The following is a 13,475-nucleotide window of genomic DNA, read 5'->3' on the forward strand; positions in this document are numbered from 1 at the left end:
TTTCAAAGGAAAAGAATTTCTGTGCAACGTCGTGTACTTGCACTTGTTTTGACATGAGGAAACTGAGGAGTGTGTATGAATCCAGCCTTACTGTAACGCGCTCTACATGGGGCTGCCCTTGAAGAGTGTTCGAAGACTTCAGCTGGTCCAGAATGCAGCCGCCCGAGCGATTGTGGGTGCACCCAGGTACACCCACGTCATACCTATCCTCCGCAAGCTGCACTGGCTACCCATTAGTCTCCGGATCCGCTTCAAGGTGCTGGTCGTTACTTATAAAGCCCTGCATGGCATTGGACCTGGGTACCTGAGAGACCGCCTCCTGCCAATTACCTCCCAAAGACCTATTAGATCCCACAGATTAGGCCTCCTCCGGATTCCATCTGCCAGCCAATGTCGGCTGGTGACCCCCCGGGGGAGAGCCTTCTCTGTTGCTGCTCCGGCCCTCTGGAATGACCTCCCCATGGAGATCCGGACCCTTACTACCCTCCCGGCCTTCCGCAAAGCCGTTAAGTCCTGGCTGCTCCAGCAGGCCGGGGGGCTCTCAAAATATCCAGCCCCTCGGAAACTGTGACTGTTGTGTATTTTAAAGTGTTGTTTATCCCCTTCCCTTGTTTATTGTAAGCCGCCCGGAGTCCTTCGGGAGTGGGCGGCATACAAGATCAATAAACTCAAACTCAACTCCCTAATCTCAGGATTATGGTGGTGCGTTGCACAGTCAGGCAGATACGTTTAGGTTGGATTTGGCATTTTTATCCACCCATTGAGTCCTCCCTAAGGATCCAGGATAGACAGATGTGGATGTTTGATGGTGTTAGGTATTATTGCAGGATGTAAGCTGTTCTGAGTAAAGCTCTATTTTGTAATTGATTGATAGTGATTTTTGCTCATTGTGTTCAAGTGGTGCTCCAGTTGCTTTGCAATTGCACCCAATGTACCTATTCCTATTGGTAATATTTTGCTTTTATTTTTCTAAATTTTTATTTATTTATTTTACAACTCCTCCTTCTTTACATACTGTAGAAAGTGTATCAGCTGGTTACAAAAGGTTTTTGTGCACCTCTTCCACCGTCATCAAATATAATTCATATTAATTCAAATATCTTAACTCAAATGTTTATTATATTAACATCATCATGCCTCCACTTTTATTTGACTATAGTTATTTAAACGTCCTTCATCCTTAAATATACCAAGATTTAATACATAACCACATGCTGGCATTTCATTTACTTATTTGTAAAATCCTCCATTAACATTAAATCCTCATATCCTGTTTTAGCTAAACATCCATAATATTTAATACCAAAATTTTCTAATCCTCCATGTATATAATTTATTATCATTATCCTTTCTTTATTTAACTATATCCTATATCATAACATTTGCCCCCTATTAGTTAAAACTTGACTGTATATCGGTTTTTTAAATTATTGTTATTAATAATCTTTATATATAGTCCAAAAATATTTCTAACCTTCCCTTCTCATATCCAATTATTACTTATCATAACAGCTCAACATTGTATAGGTAATACAATACAATACAAGGTAATGAATCTTACTCCTGTACCTATTTCGATGTTTTTCCTTTGCAAATGTTTCTTTTACATTTATTCAGAATACAATGTTCTTTTCTCTGGTCACACCTACATACTATTGGACGCTTTAATCCCTGTGATGTAACTGGACAGATGACTATTTCTAAAGCAACCAACTTTTCCTTTTAAGTTCTTTGTTGGGCTAACTATCAAAGTAAATGCAATCCATTTCTTCCGGTGCCCCTTTTCATAGGAAGATACCATTTTATCAGAGTACTCTAATTAATTGCTTTTAGATGATTTTCCGACTCTTGCTTATTGGAAAAGGTAAACTCAGGCAGAGTGCTTTTGTGTCTTTTCCCCCTCACTTGTCTTTCAATTGCTTTTGTTTCTATCTCTCTTTTCCTCCCTCTCTTGCTCCTCGTCCTCCTTCTTCTCTTCTGTTTGGTCCTTGTTTTCTTTTCTGCTTGTTTCCTTGCATATTCTTCTTTTTTTTTCTCTTGCTCTGTGATTCTTGGTTTCTGCCTTGCTGTCTCTTTCCCTACACTCTCTTTCTTTCTCTCATCCGGTTCCCTGGCTCTCTTACGGGCTCTGCTGTGGTACTTCCTCTGCTCTTTCTTTTCAAAAACAGCTGACAGCAGGCTGTTGACAGGAGCTGGTAGGTGGATTTCTCTGCTTGCAACCCACCTCCAGGCCTGGCAGCACACTTCATCTCCCGTGCCATTTCTCTGCCACAGAACAGCGAGGAAAAGCCGCAGCTCTAATCACTCTGCAAAAAGGAACGAACACGGGAGGTTTGCCGTATCCCAGGGTCATTTGCCAAAGATGTGTTGGAATCATTGAACAACTGGAAAGAGAAGGTGTAATTTGGGGGTAGGAAGTCCTCCCTTGTCTTCGCAAGGTTATTTCCCATAGGCGATTGTCAAGGCTGAAAAGTTAACTTGTGCCTGTGCACATTAACCATCACACTTGATGAATTGTACAATAATAATAATTGCAAAAGGCAGCTTTACTTGGAACAGCTCACATGCAGCGACAATACCTTTAACACTATTAAACAACAACATCTGCCTATCCTAGGCTCTTCGGAAGGACTTGATAAAAAGTGGATAAAAATGCCAAATGCAAGCTAAATATCTGGGCTGTCAATGCGATCAACAATATTAAATTAAATTTACATTGTATGCCTGACTTCCAGAAGCCTTGAGTAGTTTTACATATAAGTAGATAGATTAAAAAAAAATCAAATCAAGTCTTCTCCTAAATCAGAATTCTATCTTTCTCAATCTGGTCTTCCCCTCCACCTTTTTGGAAACTTTGTCAATTAACAGCCGAGGTGGCGCAGTGGTTAGGGTGCCACTTCAGCTGACTGTTATCTGCAGTTCAGCTGTTCAAATCTCACCGGCTCAGGGTTGACTCAGCCTTCCGTCCTTCCGAGGTGGGTAAAATGAGGACCCGGATTGTTGTTGGGGGCGATATGCTGACTCTGTGAACCGCTTAGAGAGGGCTGAAAGCCCTATGAAGCGGTATATAAGTCTAACTGCTATTGCTATTGCCTGCCATCTGCCTGCAATTCAGCAGTTCGAATCTCACTGCCTCAAGGTTGACTCAGCCTTCCATCTTTCCAAGGTGGGTGAAATGAGGACCCAGACTGTGGGGGCGATATGTTGACTTATATACCGCTTCATAGGGCTTTCAGCCCTCTCTAAGCGGTTTACAGAGTCAGCATATTGCCCCCAACAACAATCCGGGTCCTCATTTTACGTAACTCGGAAGGATGGAAGGCTGAATCAACCCTGAGCCGGTGAGATTTGAACAGCCGAACTGCAGAACTGCAGCCAGCTGAAGTAGCCTGCAGTGCTGCATTTAACCACTGCGCCACCTCGGCTCATAAGTGTGAAAAATGGTCATAAGTCACTTTTTTCAGTGCCGCCGTAACTTTGAAGAGTCACTTAACGGACTGTTGTAAGTGGAGGATGACTTGTCTCTGCAAGAACAAACTTTCTTCTTGTATATTTCAAGCATTTTCTTTTCTTCTGCTTGACTATTGTACCATATACCGTAAGTTTCTTTACTCTTTTGTTTAATAGGGCACAGCTGGGGACTTCTGCCCTACTTGCTAAGTATAGGATGATATTTTAGCTACTGTGGCATAAAAATATTGTTAGTTTATGTATTTCTGCACAGCCGTCCAAAATGATAAATAGTACTGGTCATCATTACCGAATCCTTTAAGAAACATTAATGAAAAGGACTTTGTTTTGCCATGTCAAAAGGTGCATCTATCTTTTAGGCGTCACGGTGGGATGAAATTGGATGTTAGGAGATTCACCCAACTGGAATTGATAACGAAATTAAGGATAGAGAAAGGAAAGGGTTTTCAAATTCATGCCCTCGAATTGTCTCCTTTTTTCTTCCCTTTTGGAGCTCTTCTGCCCAGTCCTTCTCATTTTTGTACAAACATACGGATATTTTGATAAAATACTATAATATCCCATTTTTATACTCAGAGGCAAGCATACACAAACACATCTTGCAGAGGATCTGCAGTCTGTTTTATATCATCTTTTGCAAAGCCTTCTGCTGATGTTTATCCAATCATCTGTGGTTATGAAAACAAAGCTTAGTGTAAGTGAGAATCCTTAAAATGTATATATTTTCCCAATTGGTGGATCTTGGAGTTCAAGTGAAGTAAAATTGATCCCTATAATCTCCTTTTATCTGACTTAATCCACTGTATTCCCTTCAATTAATTTTTAGAGAGTGAATTCTATTTAGAAATATATAAGGCTGGATGCATTCACTAAGGGCATTATCTCTCTCTCCCTCCCTCTCTCTCTCTCTCTTCCTCCTTTCCCCTCCCTCTCTCTCACCCACACACTAACAAATGAGGAACACTGGTGTTGGAAAGAACTCCAGAACCCATGTTCTACACACGCCATTATGAAAAACATGGAAGTTTGTTTCTCCTTATGCCTTTCAATGTCTAGAATAGACTGAGCTGCATTTTTTCCTGTTAAGCATGCAGCAGAAAGTGAGAGTTCTTTAGGGCTATTTAATCAACACATTTTATACATTGAGTGCTAAGTTGTTTAGAGGCTTAGTTCTCTTATGATTCCCTGCATAATTAGATTTCTGAAGTTCATGGGAATAAGATCTAACCCATGACCGAACAATCCATGACTGATACAGAGACTTATGAAAGCTATTTGTCAACTCCTGAAGCAATAGAACGAAATACTTTATTATGACTTTTTTTTAAAAAAGAATTATTGTGGCATCATGTACATCATTTATAGCACATGCGCCATGAATCTTCTTCAGTAATATTTGCAACAATTGTGTAAGATGAGGTGATATTATTACTTTAGTGTTATGGAGCAGTTTATTACTTGATTTATCTTGGCAGCCAGGTGCAACTTCCAATAATAAATGATGTTGAGCCTTATAATCAGTTGGAATGAAAAATGCTGTAGTTGGTGGTTGTAGCCAATCAACTATATTTTCTAGAATATTTCGGGTTATGTGGCCATGAAACATCTCAAATTCTTTGCCTAAATTGGCCTTGTAGTTTCTCAAACAAATTCTTTTGTGGGCAAGGATTTTGCTTTTCTTCCTTATTCTCAAGGCAGGGGCTGGAGAATTTATCTTCATTTTCTTTTGATGATATTATTATTATTATGGGGGGTTGCACAGTCAGCCAGATGTTCAGACTGGATTTAGCATTTTAAATCCACCCATCAAATGATCCTAGAACCTGAGATAGGCAGATATTATTAATAATGCGATTTTTTTTGAGACTTGTACAAATCCATGCTGTTTTCTAGGCCAGTGTTTCTCAACCTTGGCAACTTGAAGATGTCTGGACTTCAACTCCCAGAATTCCCCAGCCAGCGAATGCTGGCTGGGGAATTCTGGGAGTTGAAGTCCAGACATCTTCAAGTTGCCAAGGCTGAGAAACACTGTTCTAGGCAACGTTTTCACAACTAAGATAAGGCAGGACTGAAACTCACATTTCCTATTTCTAATCTAGTACTTCTGCCACATGGCCAAACCATCCCACTTTATAGACCTTAATTATTATTCTTTAAAAAGGCACTGGGTGCCACTGCGGGCATAGTTTCCTGTTATACACCTTCCCATTGCTCTCACTCCCATATTTCCAGGTCTGAAAAAGTCTTATGAAAGGAATTCTTTTTATTGGAAACTAACTGACATGTGCTGAAACATGGAGGCTGCAGGCGGTTGAAGAGATGATTGGCCAATCAAAGTCAGCACCAGCACCACCTGCAATTAAATGACTATGAAAGTGCATTTTCCCCTGATCAGATTTTAACTCAAGGGTTTTCTCTGAAAAGAAATTTTAGAAGCAAACTCCTTTCCTCAAACTGAATGAGAGGATCCTTCCTCTCGCTTATCACAATTTCAAAAGACGGAATACCATACTTCTATCTTCCTACTTTTCCCCCCCTTCAATCCTCAAGCACTGAATGACGTAAAAGCACGGAAGACACCAACCCATGTTAAATTCGAGGAAAAATCACTGCAGAAATGCAGCAAACAGTACTCTGAATTTACCTGTAACAGCAATAGCAGTAGCATTTAGACTTATATACAACCTCATAGTGTTTTACAACTCTCTATGAGCAGTTTACAAATCTCAGCATATGGCCCCCAACTATCTGGGTCCTCATTTTAGCAACCTCAGAAGGATAGAAGGCTAAGTCAACCTTGAGCCCCATCACGATCAAACTCCAGGCTGTGGGCAGAATTTGCCTGCAATACTGCATTGTAACTATTGTGCCACTATGGCTCCTAAAGATCTTTATATTGAAAGGAAATATGAAAAATGAAAATGCAGAAGCTATTGTCATGGGTGTTGCATTTGTAAGATGGAGAAATTACAAGAGGTAAAATAAATGCAAGAGGAACAGGATGAAAATGACAATGGCAGATATACCTATTTCTAGTGACAGGATACTTTTTCTATAGCATACCTGATTTATTTATTCTTTTTTCCTCAGTTACTTATGGTGCATCTTTATCCCGTGAAACCACACTGTTACTATCTTGGTGCCACACTGAGTTAGTTGTCTAGAGTTTGTGTGTTTTGTTTGGAAACCTTATTCTAGTGAGAATCAAATGCCATGTTTGTCTTCTTTGAAATCTATGTATAAAGAACTCCTAATCAGCATGTTTCAGCACGCCTTAATCTATTTTATCTTGACTAATTGAATTCTGCAACATTTCAATTAGTTTAGGCCTGCTCTTGTTTGTATTGTCAGTTCTGTATTTTATTTAATTAAGCTTATCATCTCATTTCCCCCTATTGCAGAAACCGAGATGCAACATGATCATATGTAATCAGTCTGTATAAAAGTTCAAACAAAGCCATCAGTCAGGTTGCAGTCTTAACTTCCAGGGTGATGTTGGGATAAAATGAAGAGAGGTTTTTGTATGCTTGAACTTGCAAGGAGAAGGGAGAGATGAGCAAACAATAATTGGTAGATGATTGCAATAATTTAAAATATTTCCCTGATTTTGCATCAGTATGTGGTACTTTAAATTTTGGTTTTAAATTAGTCATGCTTCTCGATTGCTGAATAAGTAAATATTGATAATTTGAAGAAAGCAATAGGGTCCAGCAACCTGTAGCAAATAATGAAATTATCATCCTTACCCTCAAGTGGGGGTTCCTGCCAGTTCTAACCTCTTCTATAGAAGAGGTTCCACAAATATGTCGTGCTGTTTAGAACCGGTTCCAGCTCCCTCCCTCCGTCCATCTGCACCACTCTTGCCCTGCCCACCGCTCACTGATTGGCTGGCTCACCAATTGCCCCACCTCTAAGAGTCCTATCTAAACCTTAACGTCTTAAAGCTGTCAAGTTTGAACATCCCTGGGGTTTTTTTTTCTAAAAAAAACCTTGACAGCTTTAAGACTTGCACACTTCAATGCCAGAGTTCCTGAGCCGACATGACTGGAGGAGGAATTCTGGGAATTGAAGTCCACAAGTCTTAAAGCTGTCAAGTTTGAACACCCCTGGGTTTTTTTTGTCTAAAGGGTTAGGGGTGCAAGGGTCTTGTAACTTGACAGCTTTAAGACTTGTGGACTTCAAATGCCAGAGTTTCTGAGCCAACATTTTGGTTGCTAAGCAAGAGTGTTGTTAAGTGAGTTTCACCACATTTTACAAGTTAGCCACACCCACCTTGTCACATGGCTGGCAAGCCACTCCCACCAAGTCACATGGCCAGAAAGCATGAACAACAAATATTTTGATGTAATTTGCAGCATTTTAAAATCATATCTTAGTTTCTGTATGCCAAGTTAAATAATCTTATGCCTATTAACATTGACATTTTAATTCATAATTATTACTGATACAGTACTTACTCTTTTTCTATCTTTAAAGGTCTAAGTTATCTAAACATTAGAGTGTTAATAAACTTTAATACTGTACAAATACTACTGTATCAAAATAATACAATATACTATACATATTTTATAACAGTATGATAAAGCAAAAAGTAATATTAAAATTGCCATTTTAGAAAACATAGTTAATATCTACCTAAACTTTTTTATTTATCTTTCAATATTTAAGTTATATAAATTATCTATATTGTTGTTGTTAGTTGCAAAGTTGTGTCTGACCCATCACGACCCCAACGTTCCTCCAGGCCTTCCTGTCCTCTACCATCCTCTGGAATCCATTTAAGCTCAGGCCGACTGCTTCAGTGACTCCATCCAGCCACCTCATTCTCTGTGGGTCCCCTTCTTCTTTTGCCCTCAATCGTTCCCAGCATTAGGCTCTTCTCCAACGAGTCCTTCCTTTTCATTAATGGCCAAAGTATTTGAGTTTCATCTTCAGGATCTGTCCTTCTAAAGAGCAGTCGGGGTTGATCTCCTCTAGGACTGACCGGTTTGATTGCCTTGCAGTCTAAGGGACTCGCAGGAGTCTTCTCCAGCACCACAATTCAAAGGCCTCAAATTATTTATAGTTAATACTTTATAAATACCACTGTATCCAAATAATATAATATAGTACATGTTTTTTTTTAAATTAATACAATTGATATGGTCCAAGGGCTAATCAATAACATAAACTGAACTGATATTAATATTAATACAATCAGCAATATATTTCAAAAAATGAAGAACTAAATGGGCCAGTGATGTAACTAAATGCTTAGGTGCCTATATGAGCCACCCACAACACCTGAGAAATGAGGCTGATGAACCCTTGCCATTGATAGGGCTTTCAGCCCTCTCTAAGCGGTTTACAGAGTCAGCATATTGCCCCCACAGTCTGGGTCCTCGGAAGGATGGAAGGCTGAGTCAACCTTGAGCCGGTGAGATTTGAACTGCTGAACTGCAGATAACAGTCAGCTGAAGTGGCTGCAGTACTGCACTCTACCCACTGCGCCACCTTGGCTCTTGCTATTGGAACACTGCTATCATGTCACCCCAGGTCTTCTTTTTATTACATTAATGGAAACAGGGTGAACTATAATCTTATAATGAACTGTAAGAAATTACCGTAATGACTTTTTAATAAATACCTTTTTCTATTTAGCAATAGCAATAGCAGTAGACTTATATACCGCTTCATAGGCCTTTCAGGCCTCTCTAAGCGGTTTACAGAGAGTCAGCATATTGCCCCCAACAATCTGGGTCCTCATTTTACCCACCTCGGAAGGATGGAAGGCTGAGTCAACCCTGAGCCGGTGAGATTTGAACCGCTGACCTGCTGATCTAGCAGTAGCCTGCAGTGCTGCATTTAACCACTGCGCCACCTTGGCTCTTTTATTCCCTTCAGCCTTGAGCATCTCCTCCTGTATTCTACATACCCAAAGTTCTGGTTGTAAAACAGACAGAAAGAGGCTTGAAGGACATACCGGTAATTACCACAAAATACAAGGGCTTTGTCGTATTTTATTGCATTGTTAGCTTAAAAGTATCTCCCTATTTTCTGGATTTTCTCCTGATAATTCTGTACAAGAAACAAACATTTTGCTCCTTTTGCTCTTTTTTTTCCATTAGAAAGTTGCAGGGATTTGCAAGATCAGCAAATATACTAGGAACGCTGCTGATTTCAGTCCAGCAGTACCTAGCTGCGTTGAAGGGACATATGTTCCCAGTTTCTTTGCAATATTAAAGAGGCAAAATATTTATTTCTTAATTAATCAACAGCTGCTGCCACCCATATTCATTTACCTTAATTGAATATATGAAAATTCGTACATTGAGACATTTTCCCTCCCCCCCCTTTTTGGGGGGGGGGAAACAGAAAAAGCTTCTAATAAGCAAGCAAACTACTGGATAGTTGTGGATGTGCAGAACAGCAAACACTTGCTCTCTTGAAATCCCTTCCGCTCCAATCTCTCTGCTATGCAAAGGAGATGAGAGGGAAAAAAAAACCCCAGCTGTTGTACACATTGAAAACAACACCTATTATATTTGAGTGCCCTTTCTTCTTTAAGTACCTACATATGTAATCATTTATATAAGATAATCCATTGCAATTCCTGGCACTTATTCATCAAAGCTACTTTAAACCTCCTCTTCAAGTTCAAATGCCTTTTTAATCCATCTGCCCACAGCTCAGTACGTTAAGAGAAAATTAATCAAAAGCAGTTAGCATCTGAAGCATGATTTCTCTGAAGATCTGACACCTCGTTATCATCAGCAACTTTCAAAGGGTAGGAAAGAAAAATGGAAGACAAAAAAATAGATCTTTGATAGCTGCTGCTACTGTTTTCTGTTATAGTTGGTCATTCCAGCAAATTCCTTTTACTCATTTTTATGTCACATGCAATTAATCCTGAACAGTTGATCAGGCGATCTATCCATTTCACTACAAATAATAGTTTGTATTAGCCCTCCCTGGAAATTCTACTGCCAGATAGAATCAAAATGCAAGGTGTGGAGATAGTAAATTTTTTTTACAGTAAGGGTCTTTCAGCAATTTCCCTATGTTACTTCCACATAGCAATAGTTAGGCTTATATACCGCTTCATGGGGCTTTCAGCCCTCTCTAAGCGGTTTATAGAGTCAGCATATCGCCCCCAACAACAATCCGGGTCCTCATTTTACCCACCTCGGAAGGATGGAAGGCTGAGTCAACCTTGAGCCTGGTGGGATTTGAACAGCCAAACTGCTGAACTGCAGTGCTGCATTTAACCACTGCGCCACCTCGGCACATGTTGAGGGAAGGGAGACAACTTATCCTGTTAACAAAAAATCAGCATTCAGCATTCATAAATCTCTTCCCTTTTCCCACCAGAAGTGGGATCTCTTCAGCTCCTGGAAAGTGAAACAACTAAACCTGGGATATTTTACTTAACAATTTTCCGTTCTTCAAAAGGAAATTTCATTGAATGAAATATACTGTATTTTAAAAAGTAATTTTTAGAAACAATATTTAAATATTAGAGCAAAGAGCAAATTAAACAAAATGAGACATTTGAATGGTATTAGAATTAGAAACTAAAAGTATGCATTTCTTCACTCTTTTGCTGCTTGGAATCAGTAAGTAAAATGCCTAGGTAGGTCTCCTGTTGAAGAATCACCATGTTTTTGCATTGTTTATAAATTAGAACAATTTAAAAAAGGTTTTGCTACAGGCAAGATAAAAGACGTAACCTTCTACAGAACTCCACAAAGAGGACTTTCTCCCTGTCCCAATGCAGAGGTGATTGACTTAGTCATTATACTGTATCATAGTAATAAATACCTCTGAGGATATCCAAATTTATTTATGGGGGAGGAAAGCTATGGATAATCTAGACAGCATATTAAAAAGCAGAGACATCACCCTGCCAACAAAAGTGCATATAGTCAAGGAGATGGTTTTCCCAGTTGCAATGGATGGCTGTGAAAGTTGGACCATAAGAAAGGCTGAGCGCTAAAGAATGGAGGCCTTTGAAACTCTGGTGCTGGAGAAGACTCCTGCATTGAGTCCCTTGGACTTCAAGGCAATCAAACCGGTCAGTCCTAGAGGAGATCAACCCTGACTGCTCTTTAGAAGGACAGATCCTGAAGATGAAACTCAAATACTTTGGCCATTAATGAAAAAAAAGGACTCACTGGAGAAGACCTAATACTGGGAAAGATTGAGGGCAAAAAAAGAAAGGGACGACAGAGAATGAGGTGGCTGGATGGAGTCACCGAAGCAGTAGGCGTGAGCTTAAATGGACTCCAGAGGATGGTGGAGGACAGGTAGCCCTGGAGGAACGTTGTCCATGGGGTTGTGATGGGTCAGACACGACCTTGCAACTAACATCAACAAATGGTATGGAAACCATATTGGTATAGTTCAGTAAAATCATGATGCAATTAACCCTGGATAAACACATCACATAAACACAGCTTGCTTATAAACATAAGTGCTTCTGAATAGTCAAGTGATACAATTGTTATGTGGGCTGAGGGCAGAACTTTGATATCTAAGGGACCAACTTTGCTCCCATGATCACACGTGGCCTTGAGTCCATTTTTTCTTTTCCTCAATATACTTTTTGGGTCTGAAGCCTGAAAACATTTAATGCAGGGTCATACTTAGCATATTTCTGTATCATTTTCTTTTTTAAGAAGACCTCAAAGCAGGTTAAAGTCATTAGCAATTCGCACAACATGTAGCAAAACATGTCACATAAAATATACACATAGAATAAAAGAATAAAATAACAAAGCAATAAAAAAGTAGCAGTAGAAGGTTCAAATGATGATGATGATGATGATGATGATGATGATGATGATTGGGAGAATAGCTTTCTTGTTGAGTAATTAAAATGGTATCAGATGCTCAAAGCTGGGAGTCAACCAGTTCCTCCTTCTTGACGAGCCGAGGTGGCGCAGTGGTTAGGGTGCAGTACTGCAGCCACTTCAGCTGACTGTTAGCTGCAGTTCGGCTGTTCTAATCTCACCGGCTCAAGGTTGACTCAGCCTTCCATCCTTCCGAGGTGGGTGAAATGAGGACCTGGATTGTTGTTGGGGGCCAATATGCTGACTCTGTAAACCGCTTAGAGAGGGCTGAAAGCCCTATGAAGCGGTATATAAGTCTAACTGCTATTGCTATTGCTATTGACAGTCATATACTGTGCTTCAACATGGAGTAGGCCTTGTATGTATGCTCTCCCCTTAATAATTCAACCTATATATTGAATATACAGTATATTGTGGCCGGACTGAAAGATGAACATAGTTTCAAAAACTATGGAAGAAGAAAATATAGTAACTTGTACTCTGCTGATGACAATATTGTGATAGCTAAAAGATGCAAAGGATCTGAAAACTCTAGAAATGAAAGTCCAGGAGAACGGTAAAAAAAAATGGACTAAGATTAAGTATAAAGATTAAACTAATGACAAAAGGTAGACCTGCAGCCTTAAAATAGTTAAAATGGCGCAGTGGTTAAATGCAGCACTGCAGGCCACTTCAGCTGACTGCTATCTGCAGTTCGGCTGTTCAAATCTCACCGGCTCAGGGTTGACTCAGCCTTCCATCCTTCCGAGGTGGGTAAAATGAGGACCTGGATTGTTGTTGGGGGCAATATGCCGACTCTGTAAACCGCTTAGAGAGGGCTGAAAGCCCTATGAAGCGGTATATAAGTCTAACTGCTATTGCTATTGCTATTGCTATTGGCAGTGAAGCTTTAGATGTGATGGATTTGCCTTTTGGATTGACAGTTCACACTAAAGGAATTGACAACTGAGAAATATTAGGCTAGCACCATAGTGAAGGCTACGGGATAATTTTCATATTTCCTTCTGATTCCTACCTAGTGAGACTCTGGAAAGGAAACCCTTTCGGAGGTATCTTTCCCATTGTTCATTTTGGGGGAAAGGCTCAACTCACAGATTTTAATGATTTTAACACCTCATCCTTCTTTCCATTTGCTTGCTCTAATAATATTGTTACCTGCGCAACTGATTTAGA

The 13,475-nt window shown here is 39.8% G+C and overlaps 1 long non-coding RNA gene across 1 annotated transcript in view; it reads left to right on the forward strand.

Annotated features, from left to right (window-relative positions):
• Positions 1 to 13,475, forward strand: part of LOC148049304 (uncharacterized) — a 33,354-nt gene that overhangs the window by 10,540 nt on the left and 9,339 nt on the right. Inside the window, exon 2 of the long non-coding RNA XR_015695406.1 lies at positions 9,362 to 9,435. This is a non-coding gene — a long non-coding RNA (uncharacterized LOC148049304). The remainder of the gene's footprint in view (positions 1 to 9,361; positions 9,436 to 13,475) is intronic.

Source organism: Thamnophis sirtalis, unplaced genomic scaffold, assembly GCF_051295495.1.
Source record: "Thamnophis sirtalis isolate CommonGarterSnake01/CBP01778 unplaced genomic scaffold, rThaSir2_p1.2 scaffold_2, whole genome shotgun sequence".
NCBI classification, from domain to species: Eukaryota; Metazoa; Chordata; class Lepidosauria; order Squamata; family Natricidae; genus Thamnophis; species Thamnophis sirtalis.